The sequence below is a fragment of the Bidens hawaiensis genome, unplaced genomic scaffold (assembly GCF_021521415.1).
Source record: "Bidens hawaiensis isolate Kalapana, Puna unplaced genomic scaffold, B.hawaiensis_p1.1 tig00019200_1, whole genome shotgun sequence".
Classification (NCBI taxonomy): Eukaryota; Viridiplantae; Streptophyta; class Magnoliopsida; order Asterales; family Asteraceae; genus Bidens; species Bidens hawaiensis.
Window position 1 is genome coordinate 136219 of NW_027492910.1, and position 13541 is coordinate 149759.

The window sequence follows — 13541 nt, forward strand, 5'->3', positions numbered from 1 at the left end:
CATAAAGTCAAAAGAAAATCATTAGCCTCATGTTTTAGACGTGTCTTTTATGGTGTTGTCTATTTTTGTTTGGTTTCGATTCAGAACCCTTGGTAGTGATCCTGATATGCTGATTTCAGTAATAGTCAATTTTAAGAATTCGTTAGTTGATAAACAAATAAAAATAGTTGTATGATTTTTCCTGATATATTTTCCTCCCAGCCACAAAGATATTTTCTCCCCAACCACAAATATTTGATGATATATTTTTTTCTTGATAGATTTTATTCCCAACCACAATAATGACGATTCTATATTGTATATATATCTTCCCATGATATATTTTTCCCCAAGCACAATAAACATATACGGCAACACAATGAACTGTTCACTCGTACTGCTTGTGTTCTCTCTTTTAATATCATTCCTCTTCTATGTCAAATTTATCCGTACACCCAAGACAAAGTCGACACGAGAAGCTCCGGAAGCGGCCGGCTCATTGCCATTCATTGGACATCTCCACTTACTCGGCGTTGGCGAGAACCTTCTTTACCGTACACTAAGTGCCATGGCGGACAAGTATGGACCGGCCTTCAACATCCGTGTAGGAACCCGTCGCGCATTCGTCGTCAGCAGCTGGGAAGTAGCAAAAGAATGCTTCACCGTCCACGATAAAGCATTTGCTACGAGGCCACAAACAGCCGCCATGAAGCACATGAGTTTCAACTCTTCGGTATTCTCGTTGTCTGCGTACTCCCCCTACTGGCGTGAAATGAGGAAAATTTGCATCCGGAGGTCCTCTCCATCCAGAGTGTGGAGATGCAGAAAGATCTACGCTTATTTGAGATTAATTTGGGAATTAAAGAGCTCTATAGGCGATGGACAGGAAACTCGCACCGGCCTGTGGTTGTAGAACTGAATAAATGGTTTGAACACATGATGCTAAACATAATTGTGAAGATTGTGGGTGGAAAACAGTACTTTGGAGGTGGAGGTGACAGCAATGAGGGGGCAAAGTGCCAAAAAGCAGTCACTGATTTTTTCCGGTTGAGTGGTATTTTTGTTTTGTCGGACGCGATACCTTTTCTTTGGTGGTTGGATTTACACGGATACAAGAAGCAGATGAAAAAGGCAGCGATAGATTTTGATTCGGTGCTTGGTGGGTGGCTTGAGGAGCATCGACAAAAGAGGAAATCAAATAATAATGAGGATGCAAAGGATTTTATGGATGTGATGTTGTCACTTGAAGCTCAAGGGCAACTTTCAGATATGGAGCATGATTCAGATACTATCATCAAATCTACATGTATGGTAAGCTATATGTTCTTTTTTGTAATATAATAAGTTTTAATTATAAGTTGATAGGCACAATCGTTTAATTACTTTCTATGCTGCAGGCCTTGATTCTAGGAGGCAACACACTACAGCCATGACACTTAATGGGGCCATCTCATTACTGTTAAACCATCCTGATGCTCTAAAGAAATTGCAACATGAAATAGACCACCCTGTTGGTAAAGATAGACTAGTGAAGGAATCAGACATCAAAAACCTCGTGTTTCTGGAAGCAATAATCAAAGAAACTTTGCGTCTTTACCCGTCGACAAGGCTTCTAGCACCAAGAGAGGCTATGGAGGACAGTACGGTTGCGGGGTACGATGTCAAAGCTGGAACTTAGTTAATTGTTAACATATGGAAGCTTCAAAGAGATGAGAGGGTTTGGAGTGATCCATCTAAATTTAAACCCGAAAGGTTTATGGGTTTAGACCATCAGCAAGTTGACGTGAGAGGCCAGCAATTTGTCCTCGTGCCCTTTGGGTATGGTCGGCGTTCTTGCCCTGCGGTCAACTTCGCACTTCAAGTGATTCATCTGGCATTGGCTCAATTGGTTCACGCTTTTGATATGGTTCAACCCGGAGGTCTTCCGGTGGACATGACCGAACGCCCTGGATTAACCGTTCCCAAAAAGAAAGCCTTAGAAGTCCTCTTAACCCCACGACTTCCATCTAAGCTTTACGGTAGTTGAACTAGAATTGAAGTATGATGCAATGCTCCGTGTTTTATAATAAACAATAACATGTGAGAGATTCTAGTTATGTGAGAAGATCTCTCGGCCGGACCTAATTCACAATTAATGATCGCTTGTTATTTGATCAACCATAATCATCAACATTTACAACCAAAAAATGCCATCCAATACAAAACAAAAGGATCTCAATTAAGGCAAAAAAACAAAAAGAGTCGTGGGCCATACTATGCGTCGATATGATATGAGTATACCATGTTAAGACTTAAGATACCAAAGTATCCTGGATGAGAATAGCAAAACGTATTTCCGAGATAAATTTATCCCAACCAAGTGATTTTATCAATAAAACATAGAAAGAAACAGTTTGATAAGTGTAGATAAAAAAATACAAGTGTTATAAATATTGATTATTATTATGGTTATCAACACCTAGAATTGATTTGTTTATGTCACAAGTTTTCCTTTTTTATATATATTCATTGTATTTTAATGTAAACATGACACACTTGATTAATGAAATCCACCTCTTTCTCTTTGCATCTCTTTTTCTTATTTTTTTTGCTATTAGACTCGTTTCATAACACGTTATCAGCATGACAGCACCCAGTTCCGAACTATAGTCCAAGCCTTTTCTTAGTCATCGTACCGAAACCCTTGAGCCTTTTAATGTGAGAAAACGTGGAGAGTTCTAGCGAAAAATTTCGTTTCAACCAGTGGAGGAAAGAAGACGATAGTTTCCATTGATGCTCCAGCATCGTTGATTGCCTCAGGTCATTCAGATGATTTATAAAGGTACGTAAATTGAAACTGTTGACGATATAAGTTTCCAAAATATGTTTTATTTTACTTGTTAGTTAATTAAATATTTTGATTGGTAATGGGCTATTAGTGGGACTGCGGATGTTTAATTATCATGAAGTTTAATTATATGTATTACATTGAATCATATTAGTATATAGCCCGTGTAATATACGGATGTTTAAGAAAATATAATAAAAAAAGTTAAATTTAATAATATACGTAATAACATACCTTATGAATTCATAAGATATAGACAATAATAAATAAAAATTTATAATTCATAAATATATAAAAAACACATTTGATATAACATTTAATGATACATTTGTAACCTTTTGTATTTATATAAATGGTAATAGTAATAGTTGGCATACTAGTTGGCTACTATAATTGAATGACATGTAGAAGAATTGTTTGTCTTTAGGGGAAAATGAATACAGTGCTGTCAGCCGTATAAGATTACACTCGAAACCAATCAAAACTACGTAGTTTTTTATTAAAAAACTCTAAAATTCCTTTTAGAGTAAAATCACGTTACCAGCACTCTCCCTTTCTAGCTACCAGTGATTTCAATTGCTCATTTTTTGGTTTTAATCATTTCAATTCTTAATTCAACTGGGCACAAGTTTTTAATAACCGCACTATGTGCTGAATTGGATGGTCCATTCAGAAACATCATTTGGTCCAAATCAAAAACATTATCGATTATTCAATTTTATGGTTCAGACATGCTTATGACTGTATTGTTGTTATCTGAGTACTAGATCTGCCAAATAAGAATCCTAAATTTCAATAGACCATTAACAATCATCATGGAACCCCTCTATTAAGCTTCAAAATATAAGACCATTTTTCTTCCCGAAGAAACTGCATTTACCCACTAACTAATTCAACCAAACCCTAACACCATTTCTTTGCAGATTACCGTCCAAGTATCTGCATCAACATACCAAGGTCCATCCAATTCAGCAGCATCTAGAACCCTAAGGGAAACTAAAATTTTGGAAAGTTGTACCCTTCTTTGGTCTGAAACACTAGATAGTGAGCTTATTAATAAACTTGTGCTCGATTGAAATAAGGATTGAAAATTATAACCAAACAATAAGCAATTGAAATCACTGATAGAAAAGGGAGAGTGCTTGTAACGTGATTTAGTCAAAGGGATTTTAGAGATTTTTAATTAAAACTACGTAGTTTTAATTGGTTCGCATGTAAACTTACACGACTGACTGCAGCGTATTCACTTTCCCCTTTCCCATGGAGAAAGTGAATACGGTGCTATCAGCCGTGTAAGCTTACACGTGAAACCAATCAAAACTATGTAGTTTTTTTATTGAAAATCTCTAAAATCCCTTTTAGAGTAAAATCACGTTACCAGCACTCTCCCTTTCTAGCTACCAATGATTTCAATTGCTCGTTGTATGGTTTTAATCATTTTAATTCTTAATTCAACTGAGCATAAGTTTTTTAATAAGCTCACTGTTTGCTGAATTGGATGGTCCATTCAGAAACAGGGTTTGGTCCAAATCAAAAACAATATGTATTGATTATTTAATTTTATGGTTCAGACATGCTTATGACTTTATTGTTGTTATCTGAGTACTAGATCTACCAAATAAGAATTCTAAATTTCAATAGACCATTAATAATCATCATGGAAATTCTCTATTAAGCTTCCAAATATAAGAACATTTTTCTTCTTGAAGAAATTGCATTTACCCACTAACTAATTCAACTAAACCCTAACGCCATTTCATTGAAGATTACCGTCCTAGTATCTATATCAATATATCAAGAGCCATCTAATTCAGCAGCATCTAAAACCCTAGGGAAACTAAAATTTTAGAAAGTTGTACCCTTTTTTGTTCTGAAAACAGTAGATATTGAGTTTATTAATAAACTTGTGCTTGATTGAAATATGGATTGAAATGATTATAATCAGACAATGTGCAATGGAAATCGCTAATAGAAAGGGAGAGTGTTGGCAACGTGATTTACTCAAAGGGATTTTAGAGATTTTTAATTAAAACTACGTAGTTTCGATTGTTTTTGCATGTAAGCTTACACGACCAATAGCACCGTATTCACTTTTCCCTTTCCCCTGGGGGAAGTGAATACGGTGGTGTCACAATCAAAATTACGTAGTTTTTTTATTAAAAATCTCTAAAATCCCTTTTAGAGTAAAATCACGTTGCCAGCACTCTCCCTTTCTAGCTACCAGTGATTTCAATTGCTCATTGTTTTGTTTTAATCATTTCAATTCTTAATTCAACTGAGCATAAGTTTTCAATAAACACACTATCTGTTGAATTGGATGGTCCATTCAGAAACATGATTTGGTCCAGCTCAGAAACATTATGTGTTTATTATTCAATTTTATGGTTTAGACATGCTTATGACTGTATTTTTTTTATTTGTGTACTAGATCTACCAAATAAGAATTATAAATTTCAATAGACCATTAACAATCATCATGGAAACCCTCTATAAGCTTCCAAATATAAGAACATTTTTCTTCTTGAAGAAACTGCATTTACCCACTAACTACCCTATTACCATTTCTTTGCAGATTACCGTCCTAGTATCTGCATCAATATATCAAGGGCCATCCAATTCAGCAGTATCTAAAACCCTAGGGGAAACTAAAATTTTGGAAAGTTGTATCCTTTTTTGGTCTGAAAACAGTAGATAGTGAGCTTATTAAAATAAACGTGTGCTCGATTGAATTAAGGATTGAAATGATTATAACCAAACAATGAGCAACTGAAATCACAAATAGAAAGGGAGAGTGCTTGTAACGTGATTTACTCAAAGGGATTTTAGAGAATTTAATTAAAACTACGTAGTTTTGATAGGTTTTGAATGTAAGCTTATATGGTTGACAGCACCATATTCACTTTCCTTCATATATAATATGCCCACAATTGCAGGGCACAATAGGGATCAAGCAACGCCTAAACCAATTTCGATCGCTACTGAAGAAAAGATTGAATATGAAAGAGAAAACGAAAGCTTATTTGTCTCTTACATTGCGGAAAGATATTTGTCATCATTTCAAACAATATAAGACATCTAAAGAGTTGTGGGATGTGTCATACCACGACCGACAACGGATTATACGTCGGGACATGGCATTGATAAGTAAAAATAACTACGATATATATATATATATATATAGGGAAGATTTCAAATGAGAACCCCTTTGAGTTTTAAGAACTCGAAAGAACCCAGTGTAACAAATTTTTTTTTTGAATTTTTTTACACATACGTAATATGTGTAGGTTACATATACGTAAAAAAATTACAAAATTTTTTACGCACTGAGTCGACTTATTACATATGTGTAACGAACGTTTAAAGTTGTGTAATCACTGTATATAGTTATTCTCTCTCCTATTTGACATTTTGTCAGATTTAATCTCAACCACATATTCCAATCCATTTAATTAAATGTGTGGTCCAGAATCAAGTTCTTAAGTTCTTACAACTCAACAAAGTTCTCAAAATATCTCTCCCATATATATATATATATATATATATATATATATATATATATATATTGGGTAAGGATCTTAAAAGAACCATTGGCAAATTGAGAACTTTGAGAACTAATTTGGACAACTAAAAAAACCTTTAAAAAAATATTTAAAAAATTATAAAACAAAAAAAAACAAAAATTTAAAAAAAGTAAAAACCAAAATTCTTATATTTCATTCCGGTTTCATTAAAAAAAACCGAAATTTTTTTTTCTTTTTAATTTGTATTATACCTATAAACATATGTATACTTTCATTTAATCTCTAGTTATGTAATGTACACATATGTACATTATCATTTACCTTAAATTATACATATGTGTATAGGAAAAAACATGTGTGTACATATTATACATATATGTATAATAAAAAAAACGATTTTTTTTTCGTTTTAATTCGTATTATACCTATACATATATGTATACTTTAATTTAATCTCTAGTTACGTAATGTATACATATGCACATTATCATTTACTTTAAATTATACATATGTGTATAGGAAAAAAAACGTGTGTGTACATATATGTACATATTATACATATATGTATCATTTAGCTAAACCGAGATTTTTTTTTAAAAAACCGGGATGATAAATAAGAACTTTTGTTGTTTTACTTTTTTTATTTTTGTGTTTCTTTTTTGCTTTATGATTTTTTTTATTTTTAGGTTTTTTTTTGTTCAAAATAGTTCTCATAGTTTTCAATTCCCAAAAAGTTCTCACATGATCCTAATCCTATATATATATATATATATATATATATATATATATATATATATATATATATATATATATATATATATATATATATATATATATATATATATATATATATATATATATATATATATATATATACGGTTGAGTTCAATGGAGAAATCATATTAGTATGAGAATATATACGGTTGAGTTCAATGAAGAAATCATATTAGTATGAGAAGTTGGAGAAATCCTTTAAACCAATCAAAAATTTTCTTTTATTTTTTCTTTCAATTAAATCCAAGGGTATAATGGTAAAGATTGAATTTCTTATGTTTGGTAAGTATTGAATTTTTGTAAGTTTTAATTTTGTTCTCTAATTAATTTATTTATATGTTAGTTAAATTTAAGAAACATTCTATTTTTTTTTGTTGAGTTGTATATCAATTTTCTGATTAGTTTTTTAGTCTTTTTTTTTTTAACTTGGTATTTTATTGGATAAAAATGAGCAATATCAAATGAGACAGGTATATATAAGAGTATCCTGCACAAGCTTATACTACACCTACACATGAGTGCAACATTCAAAATAACAACTTTAATTATAAAAACCAATCCTAAATTCTTTTAGCCATGCAGATCTTAATATGTCTAATAGTAAAGATTCCTGCATCTTGATAAATAATCTGTTGTAACCCATTTTAACGTCAACATAATTGCTGTTAACGAATCCATAGCCTTCTCCTTTTGTTTTCTAATATCCTCCATTTTTTTTATAACAAAATAAAGCTTGCACAAAGTAAATTTCCATTAGAGCGTATAATATTGGGCTTGAACAATTGAACAGTGGCTCCCCTGTTTTGTCTAGAGTATTTGCAAGCCCCAAATACATTTTAGACTATTTATAAGAAATAAAACAAAACAAATAAACGCGATTATCATATTTTATAGAAAAAAACTAAATGACGGTAACAAATTGTTCTATTTTGAATCACAAAATAAATCTATAATAATAAAATACCTTCAGAAAACATTCATTTTTTTTCTTTTTTTTCCCTTTGTTTTGGTTTTTGCATTTGTGTTGGTATACTTCAAACAATGTATTATTTGATATATATGTGTGGTTATCTATATACACTAAAAACATTACAAAGTTATAAAATAAATACCTTATCAAACCATGACTCAACAACACTGAATAACCTTATTCTATCAAGTATTACAAAGTTACCTTTTTTTGGACAGCACTTCCACGTCGTGTTCAGATAGGTTGTCAACTGCATTACAAAATAAATACCTTAACAACCAAGACTCAACAATACCAAACAAGTTTAAAACACTAAATACTCAAAATCAATTACCTCTACTTCTCATATCACTTCTGTAAGGCCAATTTAAGTGACTTGCGATATCAAATAACGAAACCCGTTATATATTTGTGGTCAAGATAATATTTAATGTCGGCGAGCAAAACTAGACACGAAACAAGAGCTTCGGGACGCGCGTTTAGCTTCAATGGGGAAAGCTTCTAGAATATTAGTTGTGTGGCTATAAATAGAGCCTTATGTTTATAGTTTTAGTGTGTGTTTGTATTGTGTAAACAACCACCCAAGGGGAGCTCACCTTGGGTGGGATCGGTTCGTTTTATGTTATGAATCTTTTGTTACTGTTTACGAAGTCGTTCAATATTATCTTTATATATGTTTTGGTCAAAAATTGACAATGATAATTTCATAACCAAATTAGTAATTGGGACTTGGTGCTTATATGAAATGAACGTAAAAGTGCTTGAACACAAGGATTTGTTGCGAGGAAAAAACCCGTTATCCTTAGGATAATAAGCAAAAAACCCCGAGCAGTGAAAACTATTACCACCGGTTTATTAATAACAAAGGTGATTACAATGGTGGAGCTCAAAATTGATCGTGATTACAGAGAATGCGAGTACTAGTAAGTCTCGTGTGTCTAGAGTGTGTGTTATGATCCGGTTTTGAGCTCTCTATTTATACAAAAAGTAAAGCTAACAATATGTCCTATATTTAAGGAAACTACGGAATTATTCCAATTAGCCGTTAGCCCTTCAATCAGCACGTTTCCTTTCTTGTCACGCTTTATTAACTGAAAGTGCGAGTCTTTGGGAGATCACATTAACGATCTTTGACCTGGTAAACATAGAAAGAAGCAAAAATCATGTTATATATATAATGTAATTAGGATACCGGTTACTTCTGAGGATACCACATCCTGGAGTAGTTCTGAATAATCTTTGCTGAGGATACTTAAAATCCGTGCCCTAACAATTGTCCCCAAATTTTAACAGCTGTGGATATGCATTACAGCTGTAAAATTTTTAAATTTTGAATTTCAAATTTCTGCATGTGTGGCGGATTGCTGTTACACGTGTCACTCATCCGTTATTTGGGTAAACCCTAGGTCGGCTTTATAATTACCCGGATAAATAATATCTCCATCCATCTTCTTCCATTGTCCAGGTAACTTTCCTCTATTCCCTCTTCTCAAATCATAAGTCCGAAGCTCCGCCCTTCCGGTATTGAGGATTTTGTGTTACAGAATCTCCTTGCTAGTCCAGCAAGTGAAATATGCATTTTTGGTGATGCAGACATCGCCAACTTGAGGTCTCGAGGATGTTTTCCCCCGCGAACAGTTTTTAGGCCTTTTGACGCCATCCTATCTTCTGACCATGTTTCAAAAACCTGGATCTGTTTTCCTTTTTTGCCATTCAATATTGGTTTTTCCTATCCATTTCCTGCCTTTACCACCGAGTTCTTTTCAAGAAATGGTCTTAGCTATGCCCAAACCATGCCTATGGTTTAGAGGACATTGCTTGTTTTGGAGAGACTAATCGCCGACCACACTCTTGACTTTACTCTCTCGAAGCTTGCTTCTGTATACGACCTTCGTAGCCATGGGTCTTCAAGATATCTCCTTAAGATCAAATCTGGTCAATCTCCATTGGTCTTGAAAAACACCCAGAACAATGACCAGTGGAAGAGACAATTTTTCTTTGTTAGGAGAGATTCTCTTCCACAGCCCAATACTCTTCCTTATCTCTGGGTTTTCAAAAGTAAGATACTGTATCTTGAATATATACTGATATCTTTTGTGACTGATGTGTTTTTCTTTATTTTTGCAGCTTTGAAGTTTTTTGAGATCGCTCCTCCCATTGGAGAAACTGAGGACAGGCTTGCATCCTTCTTTCTTTTTGACGAGGAGGAAAGGACGTTTCATCTTCAGTCAAGCTTTCAAGAACCATCTCCATCCTCGAGTTCCGATATGTCTGGTAAGAAACATTTGAGATGTTAGTATCAACATTTTAAGGATTAGGGATACTAACCTGTGTATTTGTAGGCAAGTCTGCTTCTGCTTTTGCCCTTGAAGATATAGAAAGCATGGTATCCACTCGAAGCGCTATCAAGAAAGAACCCATATCCAGCTCTATCCCACGTCCAGAAGGCAGCCGAGCGAAAGGCTCTAAGAAACGGAAGAGCCAGGAGACCAGCGAATCCGTTCCTGTGCACGATGTTGATTTCCATGATGCTATGAATAAGACTCAGCAGGTATCTTCTTCATTTGTCATGATTTCTCATATCCTGAGAATAACTTATATTGAGGATTCTTTATCTTTGTAGGGCCTCGAGTATCTTCCTCCCGGTTTGCTGCCATGAGCCTCGAACTCCATGAAGCACATACTCGTATCTCTAAACTGATGAAAGTGGGGGTGACAAAGGCCAGTCTTCTTGATAAGAAAACCAAAGAGCTAGAGACCTAAAACTGGAGTTGTCACTGGTCAAGAAGGAGTTGGCTAATCAAGAGGCGGAATGCTTGATAAAGGTTTATGATGCTATGGAGGGGGAGAAGAAGTCTACTGGTGTTTCTATATTCCAATCTCGGCTTAAGATGGCTAAAGAGGTGAAGGATGCTGGTGTGGACACTCCTTTCTGGGATGTAGCTGGTTGGGAGAAGATACTGGCTGAGCTTGGTGGGGAGAAGGTGGAGGAAGCTGGTCCGAGCAGAGTAGAAAAGGTTGTGGAAGAGGCAGTGGATGTGGCGGCCAAGGGAGTGGCGAAGGCGGTTGGTGGCGAGGTGCAATTGGGCGATGATGGCGGTAAAGAAAAAGCCTGAGCCCAATTTTTATGTTTGTGTTTGTGGTTCAATGTTGGGTTGTGATGGTTTGTCGAACAATTTACTTTTTTCTGTCTTGAATAATAGTATGCTTAGGATATTAGGATACTTGGGTGGAGGGATCTTGACTTTCTAAGACGAAGCCCATGTTATCTTAACTTTTGAACATCTGGCAGTACTTGGGTGGAGGGATCTTGGTTCTTCAAGACGAAACCCGGGTATTGCCTTTCTAATTTCCTGCACTTTATGATTAGTAATGATATAACCTTTTGGCTTTAAGTATTGTGTTCAATAACTTGTAAATTTTAGTTGGAAGATTATATGTCTTTAATTTTCTGAAGTAAGTTATTTTGATGATAATGTATCCTGAAAACATGGTTCTAAAATATTTTTACCATTTTGAGAATAATGAATCCTGATTGTAAAATGTTTTACTGATTATAAGTTTTTAGAAAACATAATCAAAAGGATTATCAGGAATCGATAAAAAATATCTTAAGGATAATGTATTCTTACGCCTTGTGTGATTTATCCCAATCAAACCAAAAGATTATATTTTGAAGTATAAATTGAGTGATAAAACTAAATGTAAAGAGTACCTTTGTGGAGATCACTCATAAATCTAATGGGTTTACATGTGATGTCCCCAATCGTTGATCTTTTTAAGTATCAAGCTTCTGGGGTTTTGTTAAGTTAAAAACGACTTAGTATCCTACTTAGATTCAGTGATCTGTCAAAACAAAGTTAGATAATTCTGGCGATAAAGCCCATTAACTGGCGATAAAGCCTTTTAACTGGCGACTAGGCCTTTACTTTAGAGACATGAAAATGTCCAATCTTGAGATAATACTGGGGAAGATCCCAAACGCATGGGCATGATTATGCCAAAACTTTAGATAACACGAATGTGTTATAAACCTTAGATAACATGAAAATGTTATAAACCGTTTGTGTGACACGTCTGCTACTATCTTAAGGATTCGGTATATAACCAACAACAGACAGATTGTCAGCTGGTCTGGTCAGCCTGCCTCGAACTATACCTGAATCATCGTGCGCTCCAGGCGTCGTTAGAAAGGTGGAAGACCTTTAAACCATTTGAGATATCCGAGATATCATATTCGTGCACCCCTGGCATTTGTGGGAAAGGTGAAGACCTTTAAACCTTGAGGGATATCATGGATATCATATTCCTTTGGGAGGTGATCAGCCTCTGACTGTTGTCGAGATAACATATCCTTAGGATAACTGCAAAACTCGAAGCTCTTGATGAGGGGTGGGTGTTAGCCTGGCTAACACCCCTCCGATGCTTAAGTCAACGAACTTGATTTAGAAATAATAGAGTTAAAAAATGTAAGAATAGATAAGGAAACATACCTTCCTCTTGAGGATACCAACATACCAGTTAAGTATACTAACAAAAATACGCCTTGAGGTGGATAGCGTTCTAGGCTTTTGGTATAGGAACACCTTCCATAGTGATTAACCTGTAGGCCCCTTTACCTGCTTCTGAATCGATTAAGTAAGGGCCTTCCCACTTTGGAGCTAGCTTTCCATCTGCTGGGTTAGTGGTATTCTGGAATGCCTTTCTTAATACCATATCTCCTACTTGGAACCTTCGAACCCTGATATTCTTGTTGTAGACTTGGCTATTCTTTGTTGGTATGCTGCCATTCTGATCCTGGCGAGATCTCAGAGTTCATCGATGGTATCCAAGTCTTCGGTAAGACTTTGGTTGTTGGACTCAGTATCCTGGATACTGGTTCTTACTGTAGGTATCACCATCTCGGTAGGGATAACAGCTTCAGCCCCAAACACCAAGGAGAAAGGTGTCTGCCCCGTTGCGTTTTTTGAAGTGGTCCTGTCGTCCCAAAGAACAAATGATAGTTCCTCAGCCCATTTACCCTTCTTGGACCCCAATTTATTCTTCAGATTGTTGATAATGATCTTGTTACTGGATTCTGCTTGACCATTAGCTTGAGGATGTACTGGAGTTGAGGTCACCATCTTGATTCCCCAACTTTCACAGAAGTTGGTTGTTCTTTTTTCGATGAATTGTGATCCATTGTCACAAACAATCTCTGCTGGGATACCGAATCTTGTTAAGATGTTGCGTTCGATGAATGAGATCACATCCTTTTCTTTGACTTGAACAAATGCCTCTGCTTCGATCCACTTGGAGAAGTAATCCGTCATGGCTAGCATAAAGACTTTTCCACCAGGTGCCTTGGGCAGCTTTTCCACAATATCCATTCCCCACTTCATAAATGGCCATGGGGAGATGATAGGATATAATGGTTCAGCTGGTTGATGTAATATGTTGCTATGTATTTGGCAAGCATCACACCTCTTGG

The 13541-nt window shown here is 35.1% G+C and overlaps 1 pseudogene; it reads left to right on the forward strand.

Annotated features, from left to right (window-relative positions):
- The first annotated feature begins 358 nt into the window (after window positions 1–358).
- On the forward strand, window positions 359–11187 carry LOC143557826 (xanthotoxin 5-hydroxylase CYP82C4-like; annotated as a pseudogene).
- The last annotated feature ends 2354 nt before the right edge of the window (window positions 11188–13541 follow it).